This window comes from Ursus americanus, chromosome 7, assembly GCF_024610735.1.
Source record: "Ursus americanus isolate L20-20 chromosome 7, mUrsAme1.1.p, whole genome shotgun sequence".
Lineage (NCBI taxonomy): Eukaryota > Metazoa > Chordata > Mammalia > Carnivora > Ursidae > Ursus > Ursus americanus.
In genome coordinates, this window is record NC_142133.1 from 46,577,675 (window position 1) to 46,590,807 (window position 13,133).

General features: G+C 37.6%; 1 pseudogene; it reads left to right on the forward strand.

Moving 5' to 3' along the window:
• The first annotated feature begins 6,240 nt into the window (after window positions 1-6,240).
• Window positions 6,241-13,133, forward strand: part of LOC123799661 (cytokine receptor-like factor 3) — a 122,752-nt pseudogene continuing 115,859 nt past the window's right edge.

Sequence of the window (13,133 nt, forward strand, 5' to 3'; positions counted from 1 at the left end):
GGAGAAGCAGCATTTCCCAAAACACAAGAAAAATATTGTAATTTGAGGATTTATTTTATTTTATTTTATTTTTTAATAATTTGAGGACTTAAAAACAATACATACACACTAAAAGTGGAATGCAGAAAGGATTTGACATAAAAATGAGTAGAAAGCAAGTGGAGACATGGATTTACACTTTTAGGACTTGGATGGAAGAAGTTTTTCCACTCTCAGGAAATCATTATTGAACAGATAGTACTGAACTGGTTTGTGTGTGTGTGTGTGTGTGTTTTTTAAAGATTTTATTTATTTGACAGAGGGAGATACAGCGAGAGAGGGAACACAAGCAGGAGGAATGGGAGAGGGAGAAGCAGGCTTCATGCTGAGTAGGGAGCCCAGTGCGGGGGTCAATCCCAGGACCCCCGGATCATGACCTGAGCCGAAGGCAGACACTTAACGACTGAGCCACCGAGGCGACCCTGAACTGGTTTATCAAGAGCAAAAGGGGCAGGGGAGGAAGGAAGAAAGAAAGAAAAATAAAGAAAAAACAGTAAAGGAAAGAAAGAAAACGAAGGAAGTAAGGGAGGGAGCAAGGGAGGGGAAAGAAAGAAAATAAGAGGAAAGAAAGAAAGGTAAAGAAGAGAAGAGAAAAAGACTGGGTAGTAATATGAGCTCCACAAACATTCATGACATTTATGTCATGGGTGTCTTTGGGTGTTTTCCATACTACCATTTTATGAGGCTCAACTTCATCCTGGAGACAGTTATTCATTCCCCATAGGCTGACTTCTGGATGCATAATGCCTCTGTCCCCCAAAGAAGGTAACCCCATGATCGATCCATTCTCTCTCTTAAAGAAGTCACAGTCCCAAATAGAGCAACCTTTTCCTCCACCCCCTGCCCTCACCAGTCAGAGCTATTTTTTTCCTGATGCATTTGTCAAAACTTTATATAGGGAAACAAAGCGATCAATTATTTTGATTTATAGTGTAAATCATCTATAGTTTCTTTTAATCCTCTTAGCATACCTGTCTTTCAAAAGAGGGTAAAGAGTAATAGACTAAGGATCACAGCTCTTAACAAGATTAATGTGTAGAACCTTAAACCCTGCAAGTCAAAAACTAGTAATTCTTGCAGTTTTCCCCCCCAATTTTAGCTGTACTTACTAATTTTCTATACTAAAATCTCATAATTAGAAAATGACTAGTGTTAAAATAATGCTTTATAAGTACCCTGGGAAAGTTAAGTAGGATGGGTAGAACTCATTTATGCTTTAATGCAAATTAGTTCATTTTCTCTAGCTTTTTGACCTGGGGGATGAGTAACCCAGTCTTATCAATCTGTTTTCAAACAACCTGATTTCCAGATACTTTCTGCACCCCTACTGTATATCTGCTGCATTGTGTTTCACAATATCTTCCCTTTTTTAAAAAATTTAAATTCAAGTTATCTAGCATATAGGGTATTGTTAGTTTCGGGGGTAGAATTTAGTGATTCATCAGTTGCATATAACACCCAGTGCTCATTACATCAAGTGCCATCTTTAATGTTCATCACCAGATACCCCATTGCCACCTTCCCCTCCAGAAACCCTCAATTTCTTCCCTATAGTTAAGAGTCTCTTATGGTTTGTCTCCCTCTCTGTTTTCCTCTTATTTTATTTTTCCTTCCTTTCCCCTGTGTTCATCAGTTTTGTTTCCTAAATTCCATATATGAGTGAAATCATATGGTATTTGTCTTTCTCTGACTTATTTCACTTAGCATAATACATTCTAGCTCCATCCACATAGTTGCAAATGGCAAGATTTCATTTTTTGATGGCTGAGTAGTATTCCAGTGTGTGTGCATGTGTGTGTGTGTGTGTGTGTGTGTGTACACACACCACATCTTCTTCATCCATCCATCTGTCAATAGACATCTGGACCCTTTCCATAGTTTGACTATTGTGGACATTGCCGCTATGGACATTGGGATACATGTGCCCCTTCTTTTCACTACATCTGTATCTTTGGGGTAAATACCCAGTAGTGCAGTTGCTGGTTCGTAGGGTAGCTCTATTTTTAACTTCTTGAGCAACCTCCATACTGCTTTCCAGAGTGGCAGTACCAGCTTGCATTCCCACCAACAGTGTAAGAGGGTTCCCCTTTCTCCACATCGTCACCAACATTGGATGTTTCCTGTCTTGTTAATTTTAACCTTTCTAACTGGTGTAAGGTGGTATCTCATTGTGGTTTTGATTTGTATTTCCCTGATAATGAGTGATATGGAGCATTTTTTCATGTGTCTGTTGGCCATTTGTATGTCCTCTTTGGAGAAGTGTCTATTCATGTCTTCTGCCCATTTCTTCACTGGATTATTTGCTTTATGGGTGTTGAGTTTGAGAAATTCTTTATAGATCTTGGATACCAGCCCTTTATCTGATATGTCATTTGCAAATATCTTCTCCCATTCCGTAGGTTGCCTTTTAGTTTTGTTGACTGTTTCCTTTGCTGTGCAGAAGCTTTTTATCTTGATGAAGTCCCAATAGTTCATTTTTGCTTTTGCTTCCCTCGCCTCTGGAGTCATGTCTAGTCAGAAGAGGCTGTGGCCAATGTCAAAGAGATTGCTGCCTGTGATCTCCTCTAGGATTTTGATGGATTCCTTCTCACACTTAGCCAGAGATGAAAGCTCAGAGTCTTCTCTGGTCTCTTCTGAACATGGATCCAGCTCTGCATATGAATGTCCTTGACTCCTCAGTTCACACAGGAACTTTTAGAAGCCTGTCTTCCCCTGAATACCTCATATATCCCCTTTCCTAGCTTCTTCCTTCCCAGACTAACCAGGCTGTTTATTGCTTGTCTAGACTTCTTCCTTGCCCTAGACTGCCGCGGCCAATAGTATTGGCCTTAGAAGCTTTCAGTCAGTTCCACCCAAGAAGCAGCCTCAGTCCCTGAAACGCTCCAAGTTATGCTAAACAAAGACACAGTCTTTCACTAGTCTTTCAGGAATCCACCAGATAGATAAAAAACATTACAATTACTTGAGAATAGGACCGTATTGCTCCCTCTGGCACAAGCAACCTGCACCATGAGTGTGAGCTGCCATATTCATGGCCATTACAGATCTGGGGGAAGAGAGATGGTAAGCAAACAGGTATTTATATTTTCAGTGGCTTCCTCCCAACATTTTAAAAGCCTGTTCAAATCTTCCCCATTATAAATCAAAGCAACTAAATGAAAGAAGACATGATCTTGTTTTCAATGCCCTGATTATTGCAATAAATAAATGTTCAGCTGTGTTAAACCATACAGTAGACCTTTTTTTTTTCTTTTTGGTCTAGTGTTACAGATGGCTATCTAAATAGCCCAGAGCAACTAACACCCAAAGAAAACTATTACTTTAGCATCAAAGATTTTTCTTCCCAAGTAGTTTTAACGCTTGCTGTGTATGGTATCTAAGAGGATCTAATAGATTTGGGCTTTGTGGAGCCAAATACTTTCCTGTTGCCAATTTTTGACCAATTATTTATTTTAATATAGTCCAAAAAAGTGCAGTACGTAGCTATCTTTTAGAAGTCGTCATATTTGAAACAACCAAAACTGATGTATGTACAAAAGTATGTATTTATTATCTGGGCAAGACTCTAAACAGGCAACAATTATACATGGAAATTCCTGAACTACATAGCCCTAGGGATCTCACATACCCTGCCTTGTCCCTTATCTCCAGCACTGAGGCAAACGCAGTTTATCCAAGAAAGAATTTTTGAAACCTATCTCCTCTAAGATGTTTACACTGAGTGAAAGTTGTACAGATATATGGGTGTATGCATGTGGGTGTGTATTTGTGTACCACTCTTATTTTATTTTCAGCAGATTTAGCAGTTTTAATGTTCAGTAGTCCAAATATGTTTTAGTTTAAGGAAACATGAAATGAGAGGACAAGAGAAAGAAGGTAATAAAGAATGTTATACTTTTACTTCCCACCTGATTGCTTGGTTAAAAGTTATAACTGTGTCTTTCCTATGTGACTGTGTATGTGGTTGCTTAATTGCCAGTAATTCAAATAACAAATCTCTTCAACTCTGCTAACTCTTGCCAGTGCAGATTAATTTTTCTCAAAGAGAAATATTGCTCTCGGTTAGTCATTGTGTGCTTCTGAACAAAGAAGTGGGAAGGGAGACCAAGGGCAGAAGGAAACAGCCTTTTTAAAGAGTAGTCACATGATGAAATTCTGAGTTTCAATTATGGAAAATATACTTGGTTTTGCCAATCAGTCTGAAAAATTATAGTAAAATTAACTGAGAAGTTTAGAACTTGCAAAGAGAAAATTCGGTAATTGAAAAGCAAGTACAAGCAAGTTTCTGTGAGAAGGAGGGATACTTTCTCCCAGCTTGAAGAGGAATGACGCTACTATCTCATTTTTGAATGTCCATCAAGTGAGGCAGGAGGGCTCCAAACTGAAGAGCTGTTAAATTATATGATTACCTTCTTCTGGCTCTCCAGGGAAGAACAGGCATTAATTTTAGTTCAATACAAGTTTACCGAGGGTCTCAGCAGGTATAAATTACCAGGAATCGGATATTGTCTGTGAGTAGAGCTCTGCTGGAATTCAGCACTGGGGATCTCTATCATTGGTATTAAATGCCATAGGCACAGAGTTGGACTCCCAGGGCTACTGCAGGAGAATGCTAACAGCTGCCGTGTTGCCAGATGTGCATCTTGGCTCTCACTGATGGAGATGGTTCGGCGAAACCTGAGACTTGTATGAAGTGTGGATTATTAAAATAATATGACCTCATATGTATCACAGACTGGTAAGAGCCAGGGACATACAGATTATGTAAGTCACATAAATACTTTTTGCAACTGTCAAGACTAGGAAAGTGCCTTTTCTCATGAACACTGCAGTTGCTTCTAAATAAGGATGATTAAAATCATAACAATAATACCACAGCAAGAGAAACCATGATAATAGCATCCAGCCCTTCTGGTTTATTCATCCTCTTTAACTCCTAGCATTGTATCTGCCATGAAAGTTTCAAAAATATCCACTAGACACACTGCTTATTCATTCAGTGCGGTCTGAGTATCTCCATCTTTGATGATTTCAGTCCTTGAGTACAGAAGTAAAGCTCAAGTTCTTATCCCATTCTCTCCCCGATATATACCCTCCTGCCATCCTCTTGCCCCAACTCAATTTTCAAAACCATATGACTTGCACCTTCCCCATAGATATGTCTCCTGACTACAAGATTCCATCTTTTCTGTGAACAACTCCACCAGTTCTTTCTTTGAACACACATTTAAAGATATTAAAACATTCTATTTCCATATACTAGCTAACTAATCTTTGTCTGCAAGGTATATTAAAGAACTTCTTAATGCCTGGAACCCATTTTCCTCATCACAACATCAAGCAAAGACACATAACGGTACACCAATAAATATAGATTGACTTGACCACTCAAAAAAAAAAAATCTTTGTCTTCCTCTGTGTATTCAAGTTCTACTGGCAATTGTAGTTTTAGCTGAATAATGCAACCCACATAGGAAAATCCATACTTTAAGAATATTCACTATCTAATTAGGATGCCTCCTCACTCCAACCAGTGGCATAAATGTCATACTTTTATATTTAATATCCCTATTTATTTTCTATGTGTGCACATACATAATTTTTTCTAATAAATTTGATATATCTCATGGTACAAAGTGTAACTATTTCTAATTAGTTTGATCAAAGATACCATAGTCAGTGCTGAGTAATGGAAATTATGCTAATAAAAATTCTATTGCTTCTGACAGGAGGAAAAATGGTCACACATTGATTCAGCCCTCCCAGCCTTCCAGAAAAATATTTACATGTGACATATTTACAAGGACACATAAATGTATATATAGTCATAGTTTGTAATATTCCTAAAGGCCCTGCAGCAGAAACAGCAGGACAGCAAGCTATTTCTGCTGACTCTTTTATTATCTGTGCCATTTTCTACTCTGATCTTTTGTGACTTTAACTCTTACAGACTCTGTGAGGTTGGATGGAGCAAACAAAGAAATAGACTGACCATAAAGAGATCAAGTATTGCTCTCTTATGTTATCCTTTCATTCCAGAGACTTTGATGTCAGAAGATAATAGGACATCCTGACTAACACAATGATTCATACAAGTATTTGTTGAGTAAAAGAGCTAAAATAATATTTGTTAAGTATATAAATATGTGGAGATGTCAGTGGAAGATGAGCTGAAGTCAGTGTCTGGGGCTAGATCTGGAAATGACTGATTTCTTCAGAGTACCGGAGATCAGGAACCAAAAAATTTTAGAAGGGACCACAGCACCTAGAGAGCAGAAATACAGAGTAGTTACTGCAGAAGATGCCCTCTGGAGACTGATACTAGGAGACAGTCTAAAGAAACAGCTTCTAGGAGGAATTGAGAATTTCACCAGCCTTGGACATTACCTTCGCTGCCAGAACTATCTGAGTTCAAATCTTTCCTCTTCTACAAGGTATCATGTAATCTTAAAACAAATTTATGAGATGTGCTGAATCTTTGTTTCTTCATCTAGATAATATATCAACCAAAGTGCCAGGCATATGGCAAATGCTCCATAAATGAAAGATTCTACTTCTTTTTTCCTCCTGTTAATTTACTCATTTGTTCAATGAATAATTAATGAGGATAAACTGATTCTAAGAAGATGAGGATACAGGAGTCAACATTTCCAATGTCATTCCTTCTTTTTTTTTTTTTTGAAAGATTTTATTTATATATTTATTTGAGAGAGAGAAAGCAGGGGAAGGGACAGATAGAGGGGCAGAGGGAGAGGGGGAGAGAGAATCTTGAGCAGACTCCCCTCCAAGTGCAGAGCCTGACACAGGGCTTACTCTCAGGACTTTGAGATCATGACCTGACCCAAAATCATGAGTCGGACACTTAACCAACTGAGCCACCCAGACGCCATGCATCCCTTCTTATATGAAGTTTTTAGTGTGAGGAATAAGTTAGAAAGCAATAATGTAATGAGCAAGTAAATATTAAGTCAAAATTATTGTATGCTATAGTAAAAGAAATGCAAGGTGCTATACAAGGGACCTACTCCTGGGTTTTCATGGAACACTTACCTGTGGAAGTGACATGTAAGGCAAGAGAAGAAACCTGAATAAGACTAAGCCAGAGAAAAACATTCCGGGGCAAAAAGAACAGCTCGTGTGAACGCTCTGAATCCTAAACGACATTGGCAGGTCTTTGGAACTGGTAGAAAGTCAGGACATGTAATACAGAAAATGAAGGTATGAGCAGCATGAAATGAGGCAAAATTGATAGTCGATTATGGGTATAATAATTACATGACTTTTAATAATTACATGTAAAACTACTAGATTTTATCCTTAGTGTAATCTAAAGACTCTAAAAGAAACTAAGTGAAAGAATGACATGATCATGCTTTTAATTAAAAGCAGATGATTCTGGCTATTTTATAGATAATGACAAAAGCACAAATAGGGATGTGGGGAAAATTTTTCAGAAGGCTTTTCTTAAAATCAAGGTAAGAATTGATGATACCATGAAACAAAAAGGCAGTAAAGAAGTAAAAACATTAGTAGTTTGGATATATATTCAGGAGTGCAACTAGACAGGATTAACATTTTTTCACTGTTGGAGATACCATGGGAAGAAGTGGAGAAAACAGCCATAGACAAATTTAAAAAAGTCTTTGCTCTGATGGGAGCCAGAAAATGGATCATAGTTTGGAGGAAATGTTGGATTCAAGGAGTCTTGTTGTTATTGTTTTAGTTGTTTCTAAAGTGAAAGCTTTGAGACATGTCTACAGGCTCATGGATACAGAATATATATTCAAGACGCAAAAGAGAAAAGGAGTAATTACCAAAAAAGCCCCTATGATTTTGAGAGTTACCCTTTTTGGCAAAATGTTTTTCAATTTTAGCCATTGCATAATTAATCCATCTCTTTAATTTTATGTCCATCATTCATGATTTGTGTATCGGGGTAGACTGCACAGGATATGTTGGCACCAGAATTCCAATCTGTAAAGTTCTTTTATTACCCATATGAAATTAATAAATGAGCACTTTAGTTATGCTCATTTATGAGCTTCGTTAATGTGAGTCTACTCTAAACTTTCACTAAACTCTCAAAAATTAGATTCATGCCTGAAAACTAAAGGCCCAGGATAGCCCTTCTGGCCATACTCAGATGCCACATATTCCTATTTTGAATGTCATCATGAAATGAAATACTCATTTCTGTATGGTATTGTGTTAAAATACCAACTGCTTGAAGCACTGAGCAATTGAAGGCAGAGAATGAAGATTCAGGGGCTCCTGGATCCTGAACTTACTACTGTAATTTTTTTAGATTATTGAGTTATACTTGAACATTAAACATTGTATTAGTTTTAAGTATACAACATAATGATTTGATATAGATATAGATATACTGTGAAATGACCACCACAGTAAGTTTAGTTCACATTCCTGTTGTAGGTTCAACTCCACCTCCCTATCTCTTATGGCGGTGATGCACTTTGGAATCTCTTTTGACTTTTCTCATACCCCCATTCTCTGAACATCCCTCTTTTCTTAATACCTTTTTCATTCTTTCAGTCTCAATACCAAAATATAGCATGCAACTTGAGAGAGGGAGGTATTTTCAGAGACTATGAGGAGTGCTGTCAGTCTGTTTTTACACACCCCATAACAAGAAATCAAGAGCGAAAGTTATCTCAATGGAATTGCTCATACTGGTACTAATACAAGGTGGTTACATTTTTTGCTTGGTGTGATTGGTTTATATTTCCATGTGAGGTCAAACTTAAAACAATGTGTTCATTTATCAATAAATACCAGTCATAAACAAGCTTCTCTGAAGGTAGTAAGGAAAACGTGAAGAGACTATCCATACTGTTTTGCCTGATGGTAAAATATTCATGAATAGGTTAAACCTTCACAGGCTTCTGATCTTTCATACTTTTGTTCCATTGGATACATCTAGAAATTTAAGAGAAGTACTCAGATTATCGGAAGCTTTGGCCCGGTCTGGGGTGGAAAACCAAAGCCCCATACATACTATTGAGTAATCCTCAGTATGATTAATGATCTGGGGAGGCATCCAAGATTCACGTATAGACTGCATAACAGAGTTGGGAGTAACATGAAAAGAACAAAGGTCCACAAGCGATCTGGGTCAGAGAAATAAGGACATTCTATTTACACTTGCCATGTAATAGAGTGTATCCTCCAGAAACACACCATAGCTAGCTCAGATGCCATGTAGCCAAGCGGAAAGAAGTAGTGAGGATTTGTGGTTTAAGTAAATTACTTCCAGAAGTCATGTTTCCAAGCTATTAGTGTGGAACAAATAGTCTGAAAAATCTGAAGACAGAACACTTATTTCTGTAAGCAAGTCAGTGGGATGAATGACAGTGTAGCAACTTCACTCCTTAAAATCACTTTTATGCATCTGTTCTGTTACACTAAATTAAAAATGTTATGCTCAACGCAGTTAGCAATTCGATTAGTAAACATGCCCAAACAAAAAGCAGCGCCCATCACATAATTTTTGTTCTTCTTACCAGAGAAGATACCTATTTATCAGTAAAAGTTTGGTCAGTTATAATTTAGAACAATAAAAATCATCTTTATTTTTTTTCTAAGTCAGATTAAATCTTGGAGTCCCCAGTAATGTAATCAAAAAGTCTAACCTGAGTCATTGTGGAGGAATGGAATCTTTTGTGGATTATATCGGTCAGGAAAGGCTAGGTAACATCCCCAATTACTTCGAGGAACCTAAGTTAACAATTCTAAGTTCTCAGTAGCTAAAAATATTAAAGATTCATATCTGTCTCACACTACATGCTCCGTGAAGAAGGCCAGAGAAAGGTATTCATTGTGGTCATTCCAGGACAGAAGCTAACAGATGCTCAATCAAACTATGACATCACTATTTTCATATGTGCTTCCTTGATCACAAACACTGTGTGAGAGAAGGAAGAGCATTGGCCTATTGAATGTTCTAGTTTGAGAAATACACCCACCACTTCTACTCACCTTTCCTTGGCTAATATTCTGGCAGTGCCTAACTTCAGGTGGATGGGAATTATAATTCTTCATATACCCAGAAATAGGGATTAGATATTAATGATTAACATTAGTGAGTACTTATAATGCCTATCACAATTCAATCTTTTGGTCACTATATATTAGATAGACTTTCAACTACTCCCCAAGGTCCAGCATACATGGGTGAAAGGAGGTGGTTACAACTGATCCAGACTGATTCCTTTGGTTTAGACAATGAGGAACTAAAAAACAAGCTATCTGATTCCAGTAACCCAGCATACACTGGTGAAACTGGGACAGAATAAAAACAATAAATGTTGACTTGATTTCAGAAACAATGGGAAACATACAGCAATCACTATCCATAGCAATTCTAAAATTCCACTAGGCAAACATTATCAGGATTCTTCTATTAGGAAAGAGATCTGTGTGCCTTCTTATATTTCCTCAACTGCTTCTTTTATGTTTCTGTGGTCAGTGACCCTCCTACGCAGAGTAGTTTTTCCATTTTCAAACTTAAGTTAAACATCACACTAAAGATCCTATAATATGGCTTCCTAAGAGGCCCCCTAGGTGTGAGATGAGGATAATACAAACCACAAGTATGGGGAGTTAGCCTCTAATGGAATGATCTTTGACCAATGGACAACAGGAAAAAGAGAGGGAACCTCCTTCCTGACTTCCTTCCATGTACTCCGAAGTAGGCTTCCCCCCTCACCACCCTTTCTAAGAACTACTTCTGGAGTAGTACATGGAGAAAAGAAAATATGGATCATTTATGTTTGGGTCCATTCTTTCTCTCTGTTGATAAACATAGCTACATAGCCACCTGATCAAGACAAGAGAACCAAATACTGGCCATTAATACTTCAGACAGGAAATGACACTTTTCTCTCCTGCTCACTTTTCACTTCCCTGGAAACTAACATGACAAATGTAACTTTGAGGGTTAAAAAATTATAATCCTTCATGTACCTGGAAGAAGAGGAGAACAAGTTGTCAAAGGACATGAGTAATATCCACCACAGGTATCCTCAGTGTTCATATCATCCAGCTTTCTTCCTAACTGGGACACTGAGTGCAAGTGAGGGCAAGGTCTTTGCCGCCCCAGGAATTCCTTTAAGCCACTTTTCCAGCAGTCAGCAACAGGGCATGGGTGTACAGAAGGCTGCAGTGAGGAAAAGCTGGTTTTCTCTGTGAGACTTTAATACATGAGATTCAAAGCACAAAATGCCGTCTGTGGCCATAACCATAATGCATTCATTTCATCGATTTGTTTCACTTGTAAAAGAGCTAAAGTAATTGCCTTGGTGTTAGTATCCAACAAAAAGTAGTTGATTATAATCATCAATTGGTTTTTTTGTCTACATGGTCCTGGATGTCTAAAAGTTTTCACATTTCTGGATGAATGGAACTATGAAGACTTAGTATCTTATCTTAATTTTGTAACTTCCTATCACCCATGTCTATTATACAGATCTTCTGACTCCTTTAAACCCCACAGCTTTCCTGCATTTATTCACAGATCATGTAAATTAATACTAAAAAAAATTAGGAGGTGGGGTCGCCTGGGTGGCTTAGTCGTTAAGCGCCTGCCTTTGGCTCAGGGTGTGATCCCAGGATCCTGGGATTGAGCCCCGCATCAGGCTCCCTGCTCTGCTGGGAGCCTGCTTCTTCCTCTTCCACTCACCCTGCTTGTGTTCCCTCTCTCACTGGCTGTCTTTCTCTCTGTCAAATAAATAAATAAAATCTTAAATAAATAAATAAATAAATATCTTTAAAAAAAAATTAGGAGGTGTTTATCTTCTCTCTCTAGATAGATGTTAAGTTTTTCAAGAAAAAAAAATGCTGCGAATTTTGTATTCTTTTCTCCCCACCAGGGTTTAGTACTCTGCATTTTTCATGGTTAAAAATAAACAGAAAATAAAAGAAAACAAAAATAATAAAGAAATAACCTCTACATATTAAGTCTAGAAAAACTTCAGTTTGTCTTGAATCTGGTCCATATTTTTATCTATCTATCCATCTATCCAAGTGATCTACAGTTTTCTCGTTTCTATATCAATACTCAAAGACATTATAAAAATTGGATGACGGGGCACCTGGGTGGCTCAGTCGTTAAGCGTCTGTCTTCGGCTCAGGGTGTGATCCCGGCGTTGTGGGATCGAGCCGCACATCAGGCTCCTTCGCTGTGAGCCTGCTTCTTCCTCTCCCACTCCCCCTGCTTGTGTTCCCTCTCTCACTGGCTGTGTCTCTCTCTGTCAAATAAATAAATAAAAAATCTTAATAAAAAAAAATTGGATGAGATCATGCATATTTATACGTTTTGTAAGCTAAGAAATTATACAGAGATAAAGCATCAGTATGATAGGTTACAAACACATACAAATATGTATGTATGCAAATTTTTGTTTCCTTTTTCATCCAGAAGTGTAGTAGAGGCCAGAAAGGAAAGACCCAAGGGAATGTTTTAGGCTTACTTGGAATCTCAAAGGAAGAAGAAAGAAAAAGAAGAAAGAAATAAGAACATTAACACCAACATAAATTTAACTAAGTTTGAGTACCTTTTTTTGGTAAATTATGTATTTTAGACAAAATCAAATTAATAACCTGAAATCAAAATCTTAAGTACTAAAATGAGTATTTCCTAGGATCTGTCTCAATTTTTAGTGGAAAATAAATAAAATTATAAACTATTATAATTCTGTCAATTATTTAACTGCATATTTTCAGTTAACTCACACAAAATAATCAAAATACTTACTACTTTTTATATTTTTTGAGATTAAAATTCAGAGATTTTTTAAAAATTTGTCCCTGAAAAGGTAGTGTGCTAGTAACTAGTATAAGAGCCAACATGAGGGGCGCCTGGGTGGCTCAATCATTAAGCCTCTGCCTTCAGCTCAGGGCAAGATCCTGGCGTTCTGGGATCAAGCCCCACATCAGGCTCCTTTGGTGGGAGCCTGCTTCTTCCTCTCCCACTCCCCCTGCTTGTGTTTCCTCTCTCACTGGCTGGCTGTCTCTCATTCAAATAAATAAATAAAATCTTTAAAAAAAAAAAAAAAAGCAAGAGCCAACATGAGAGA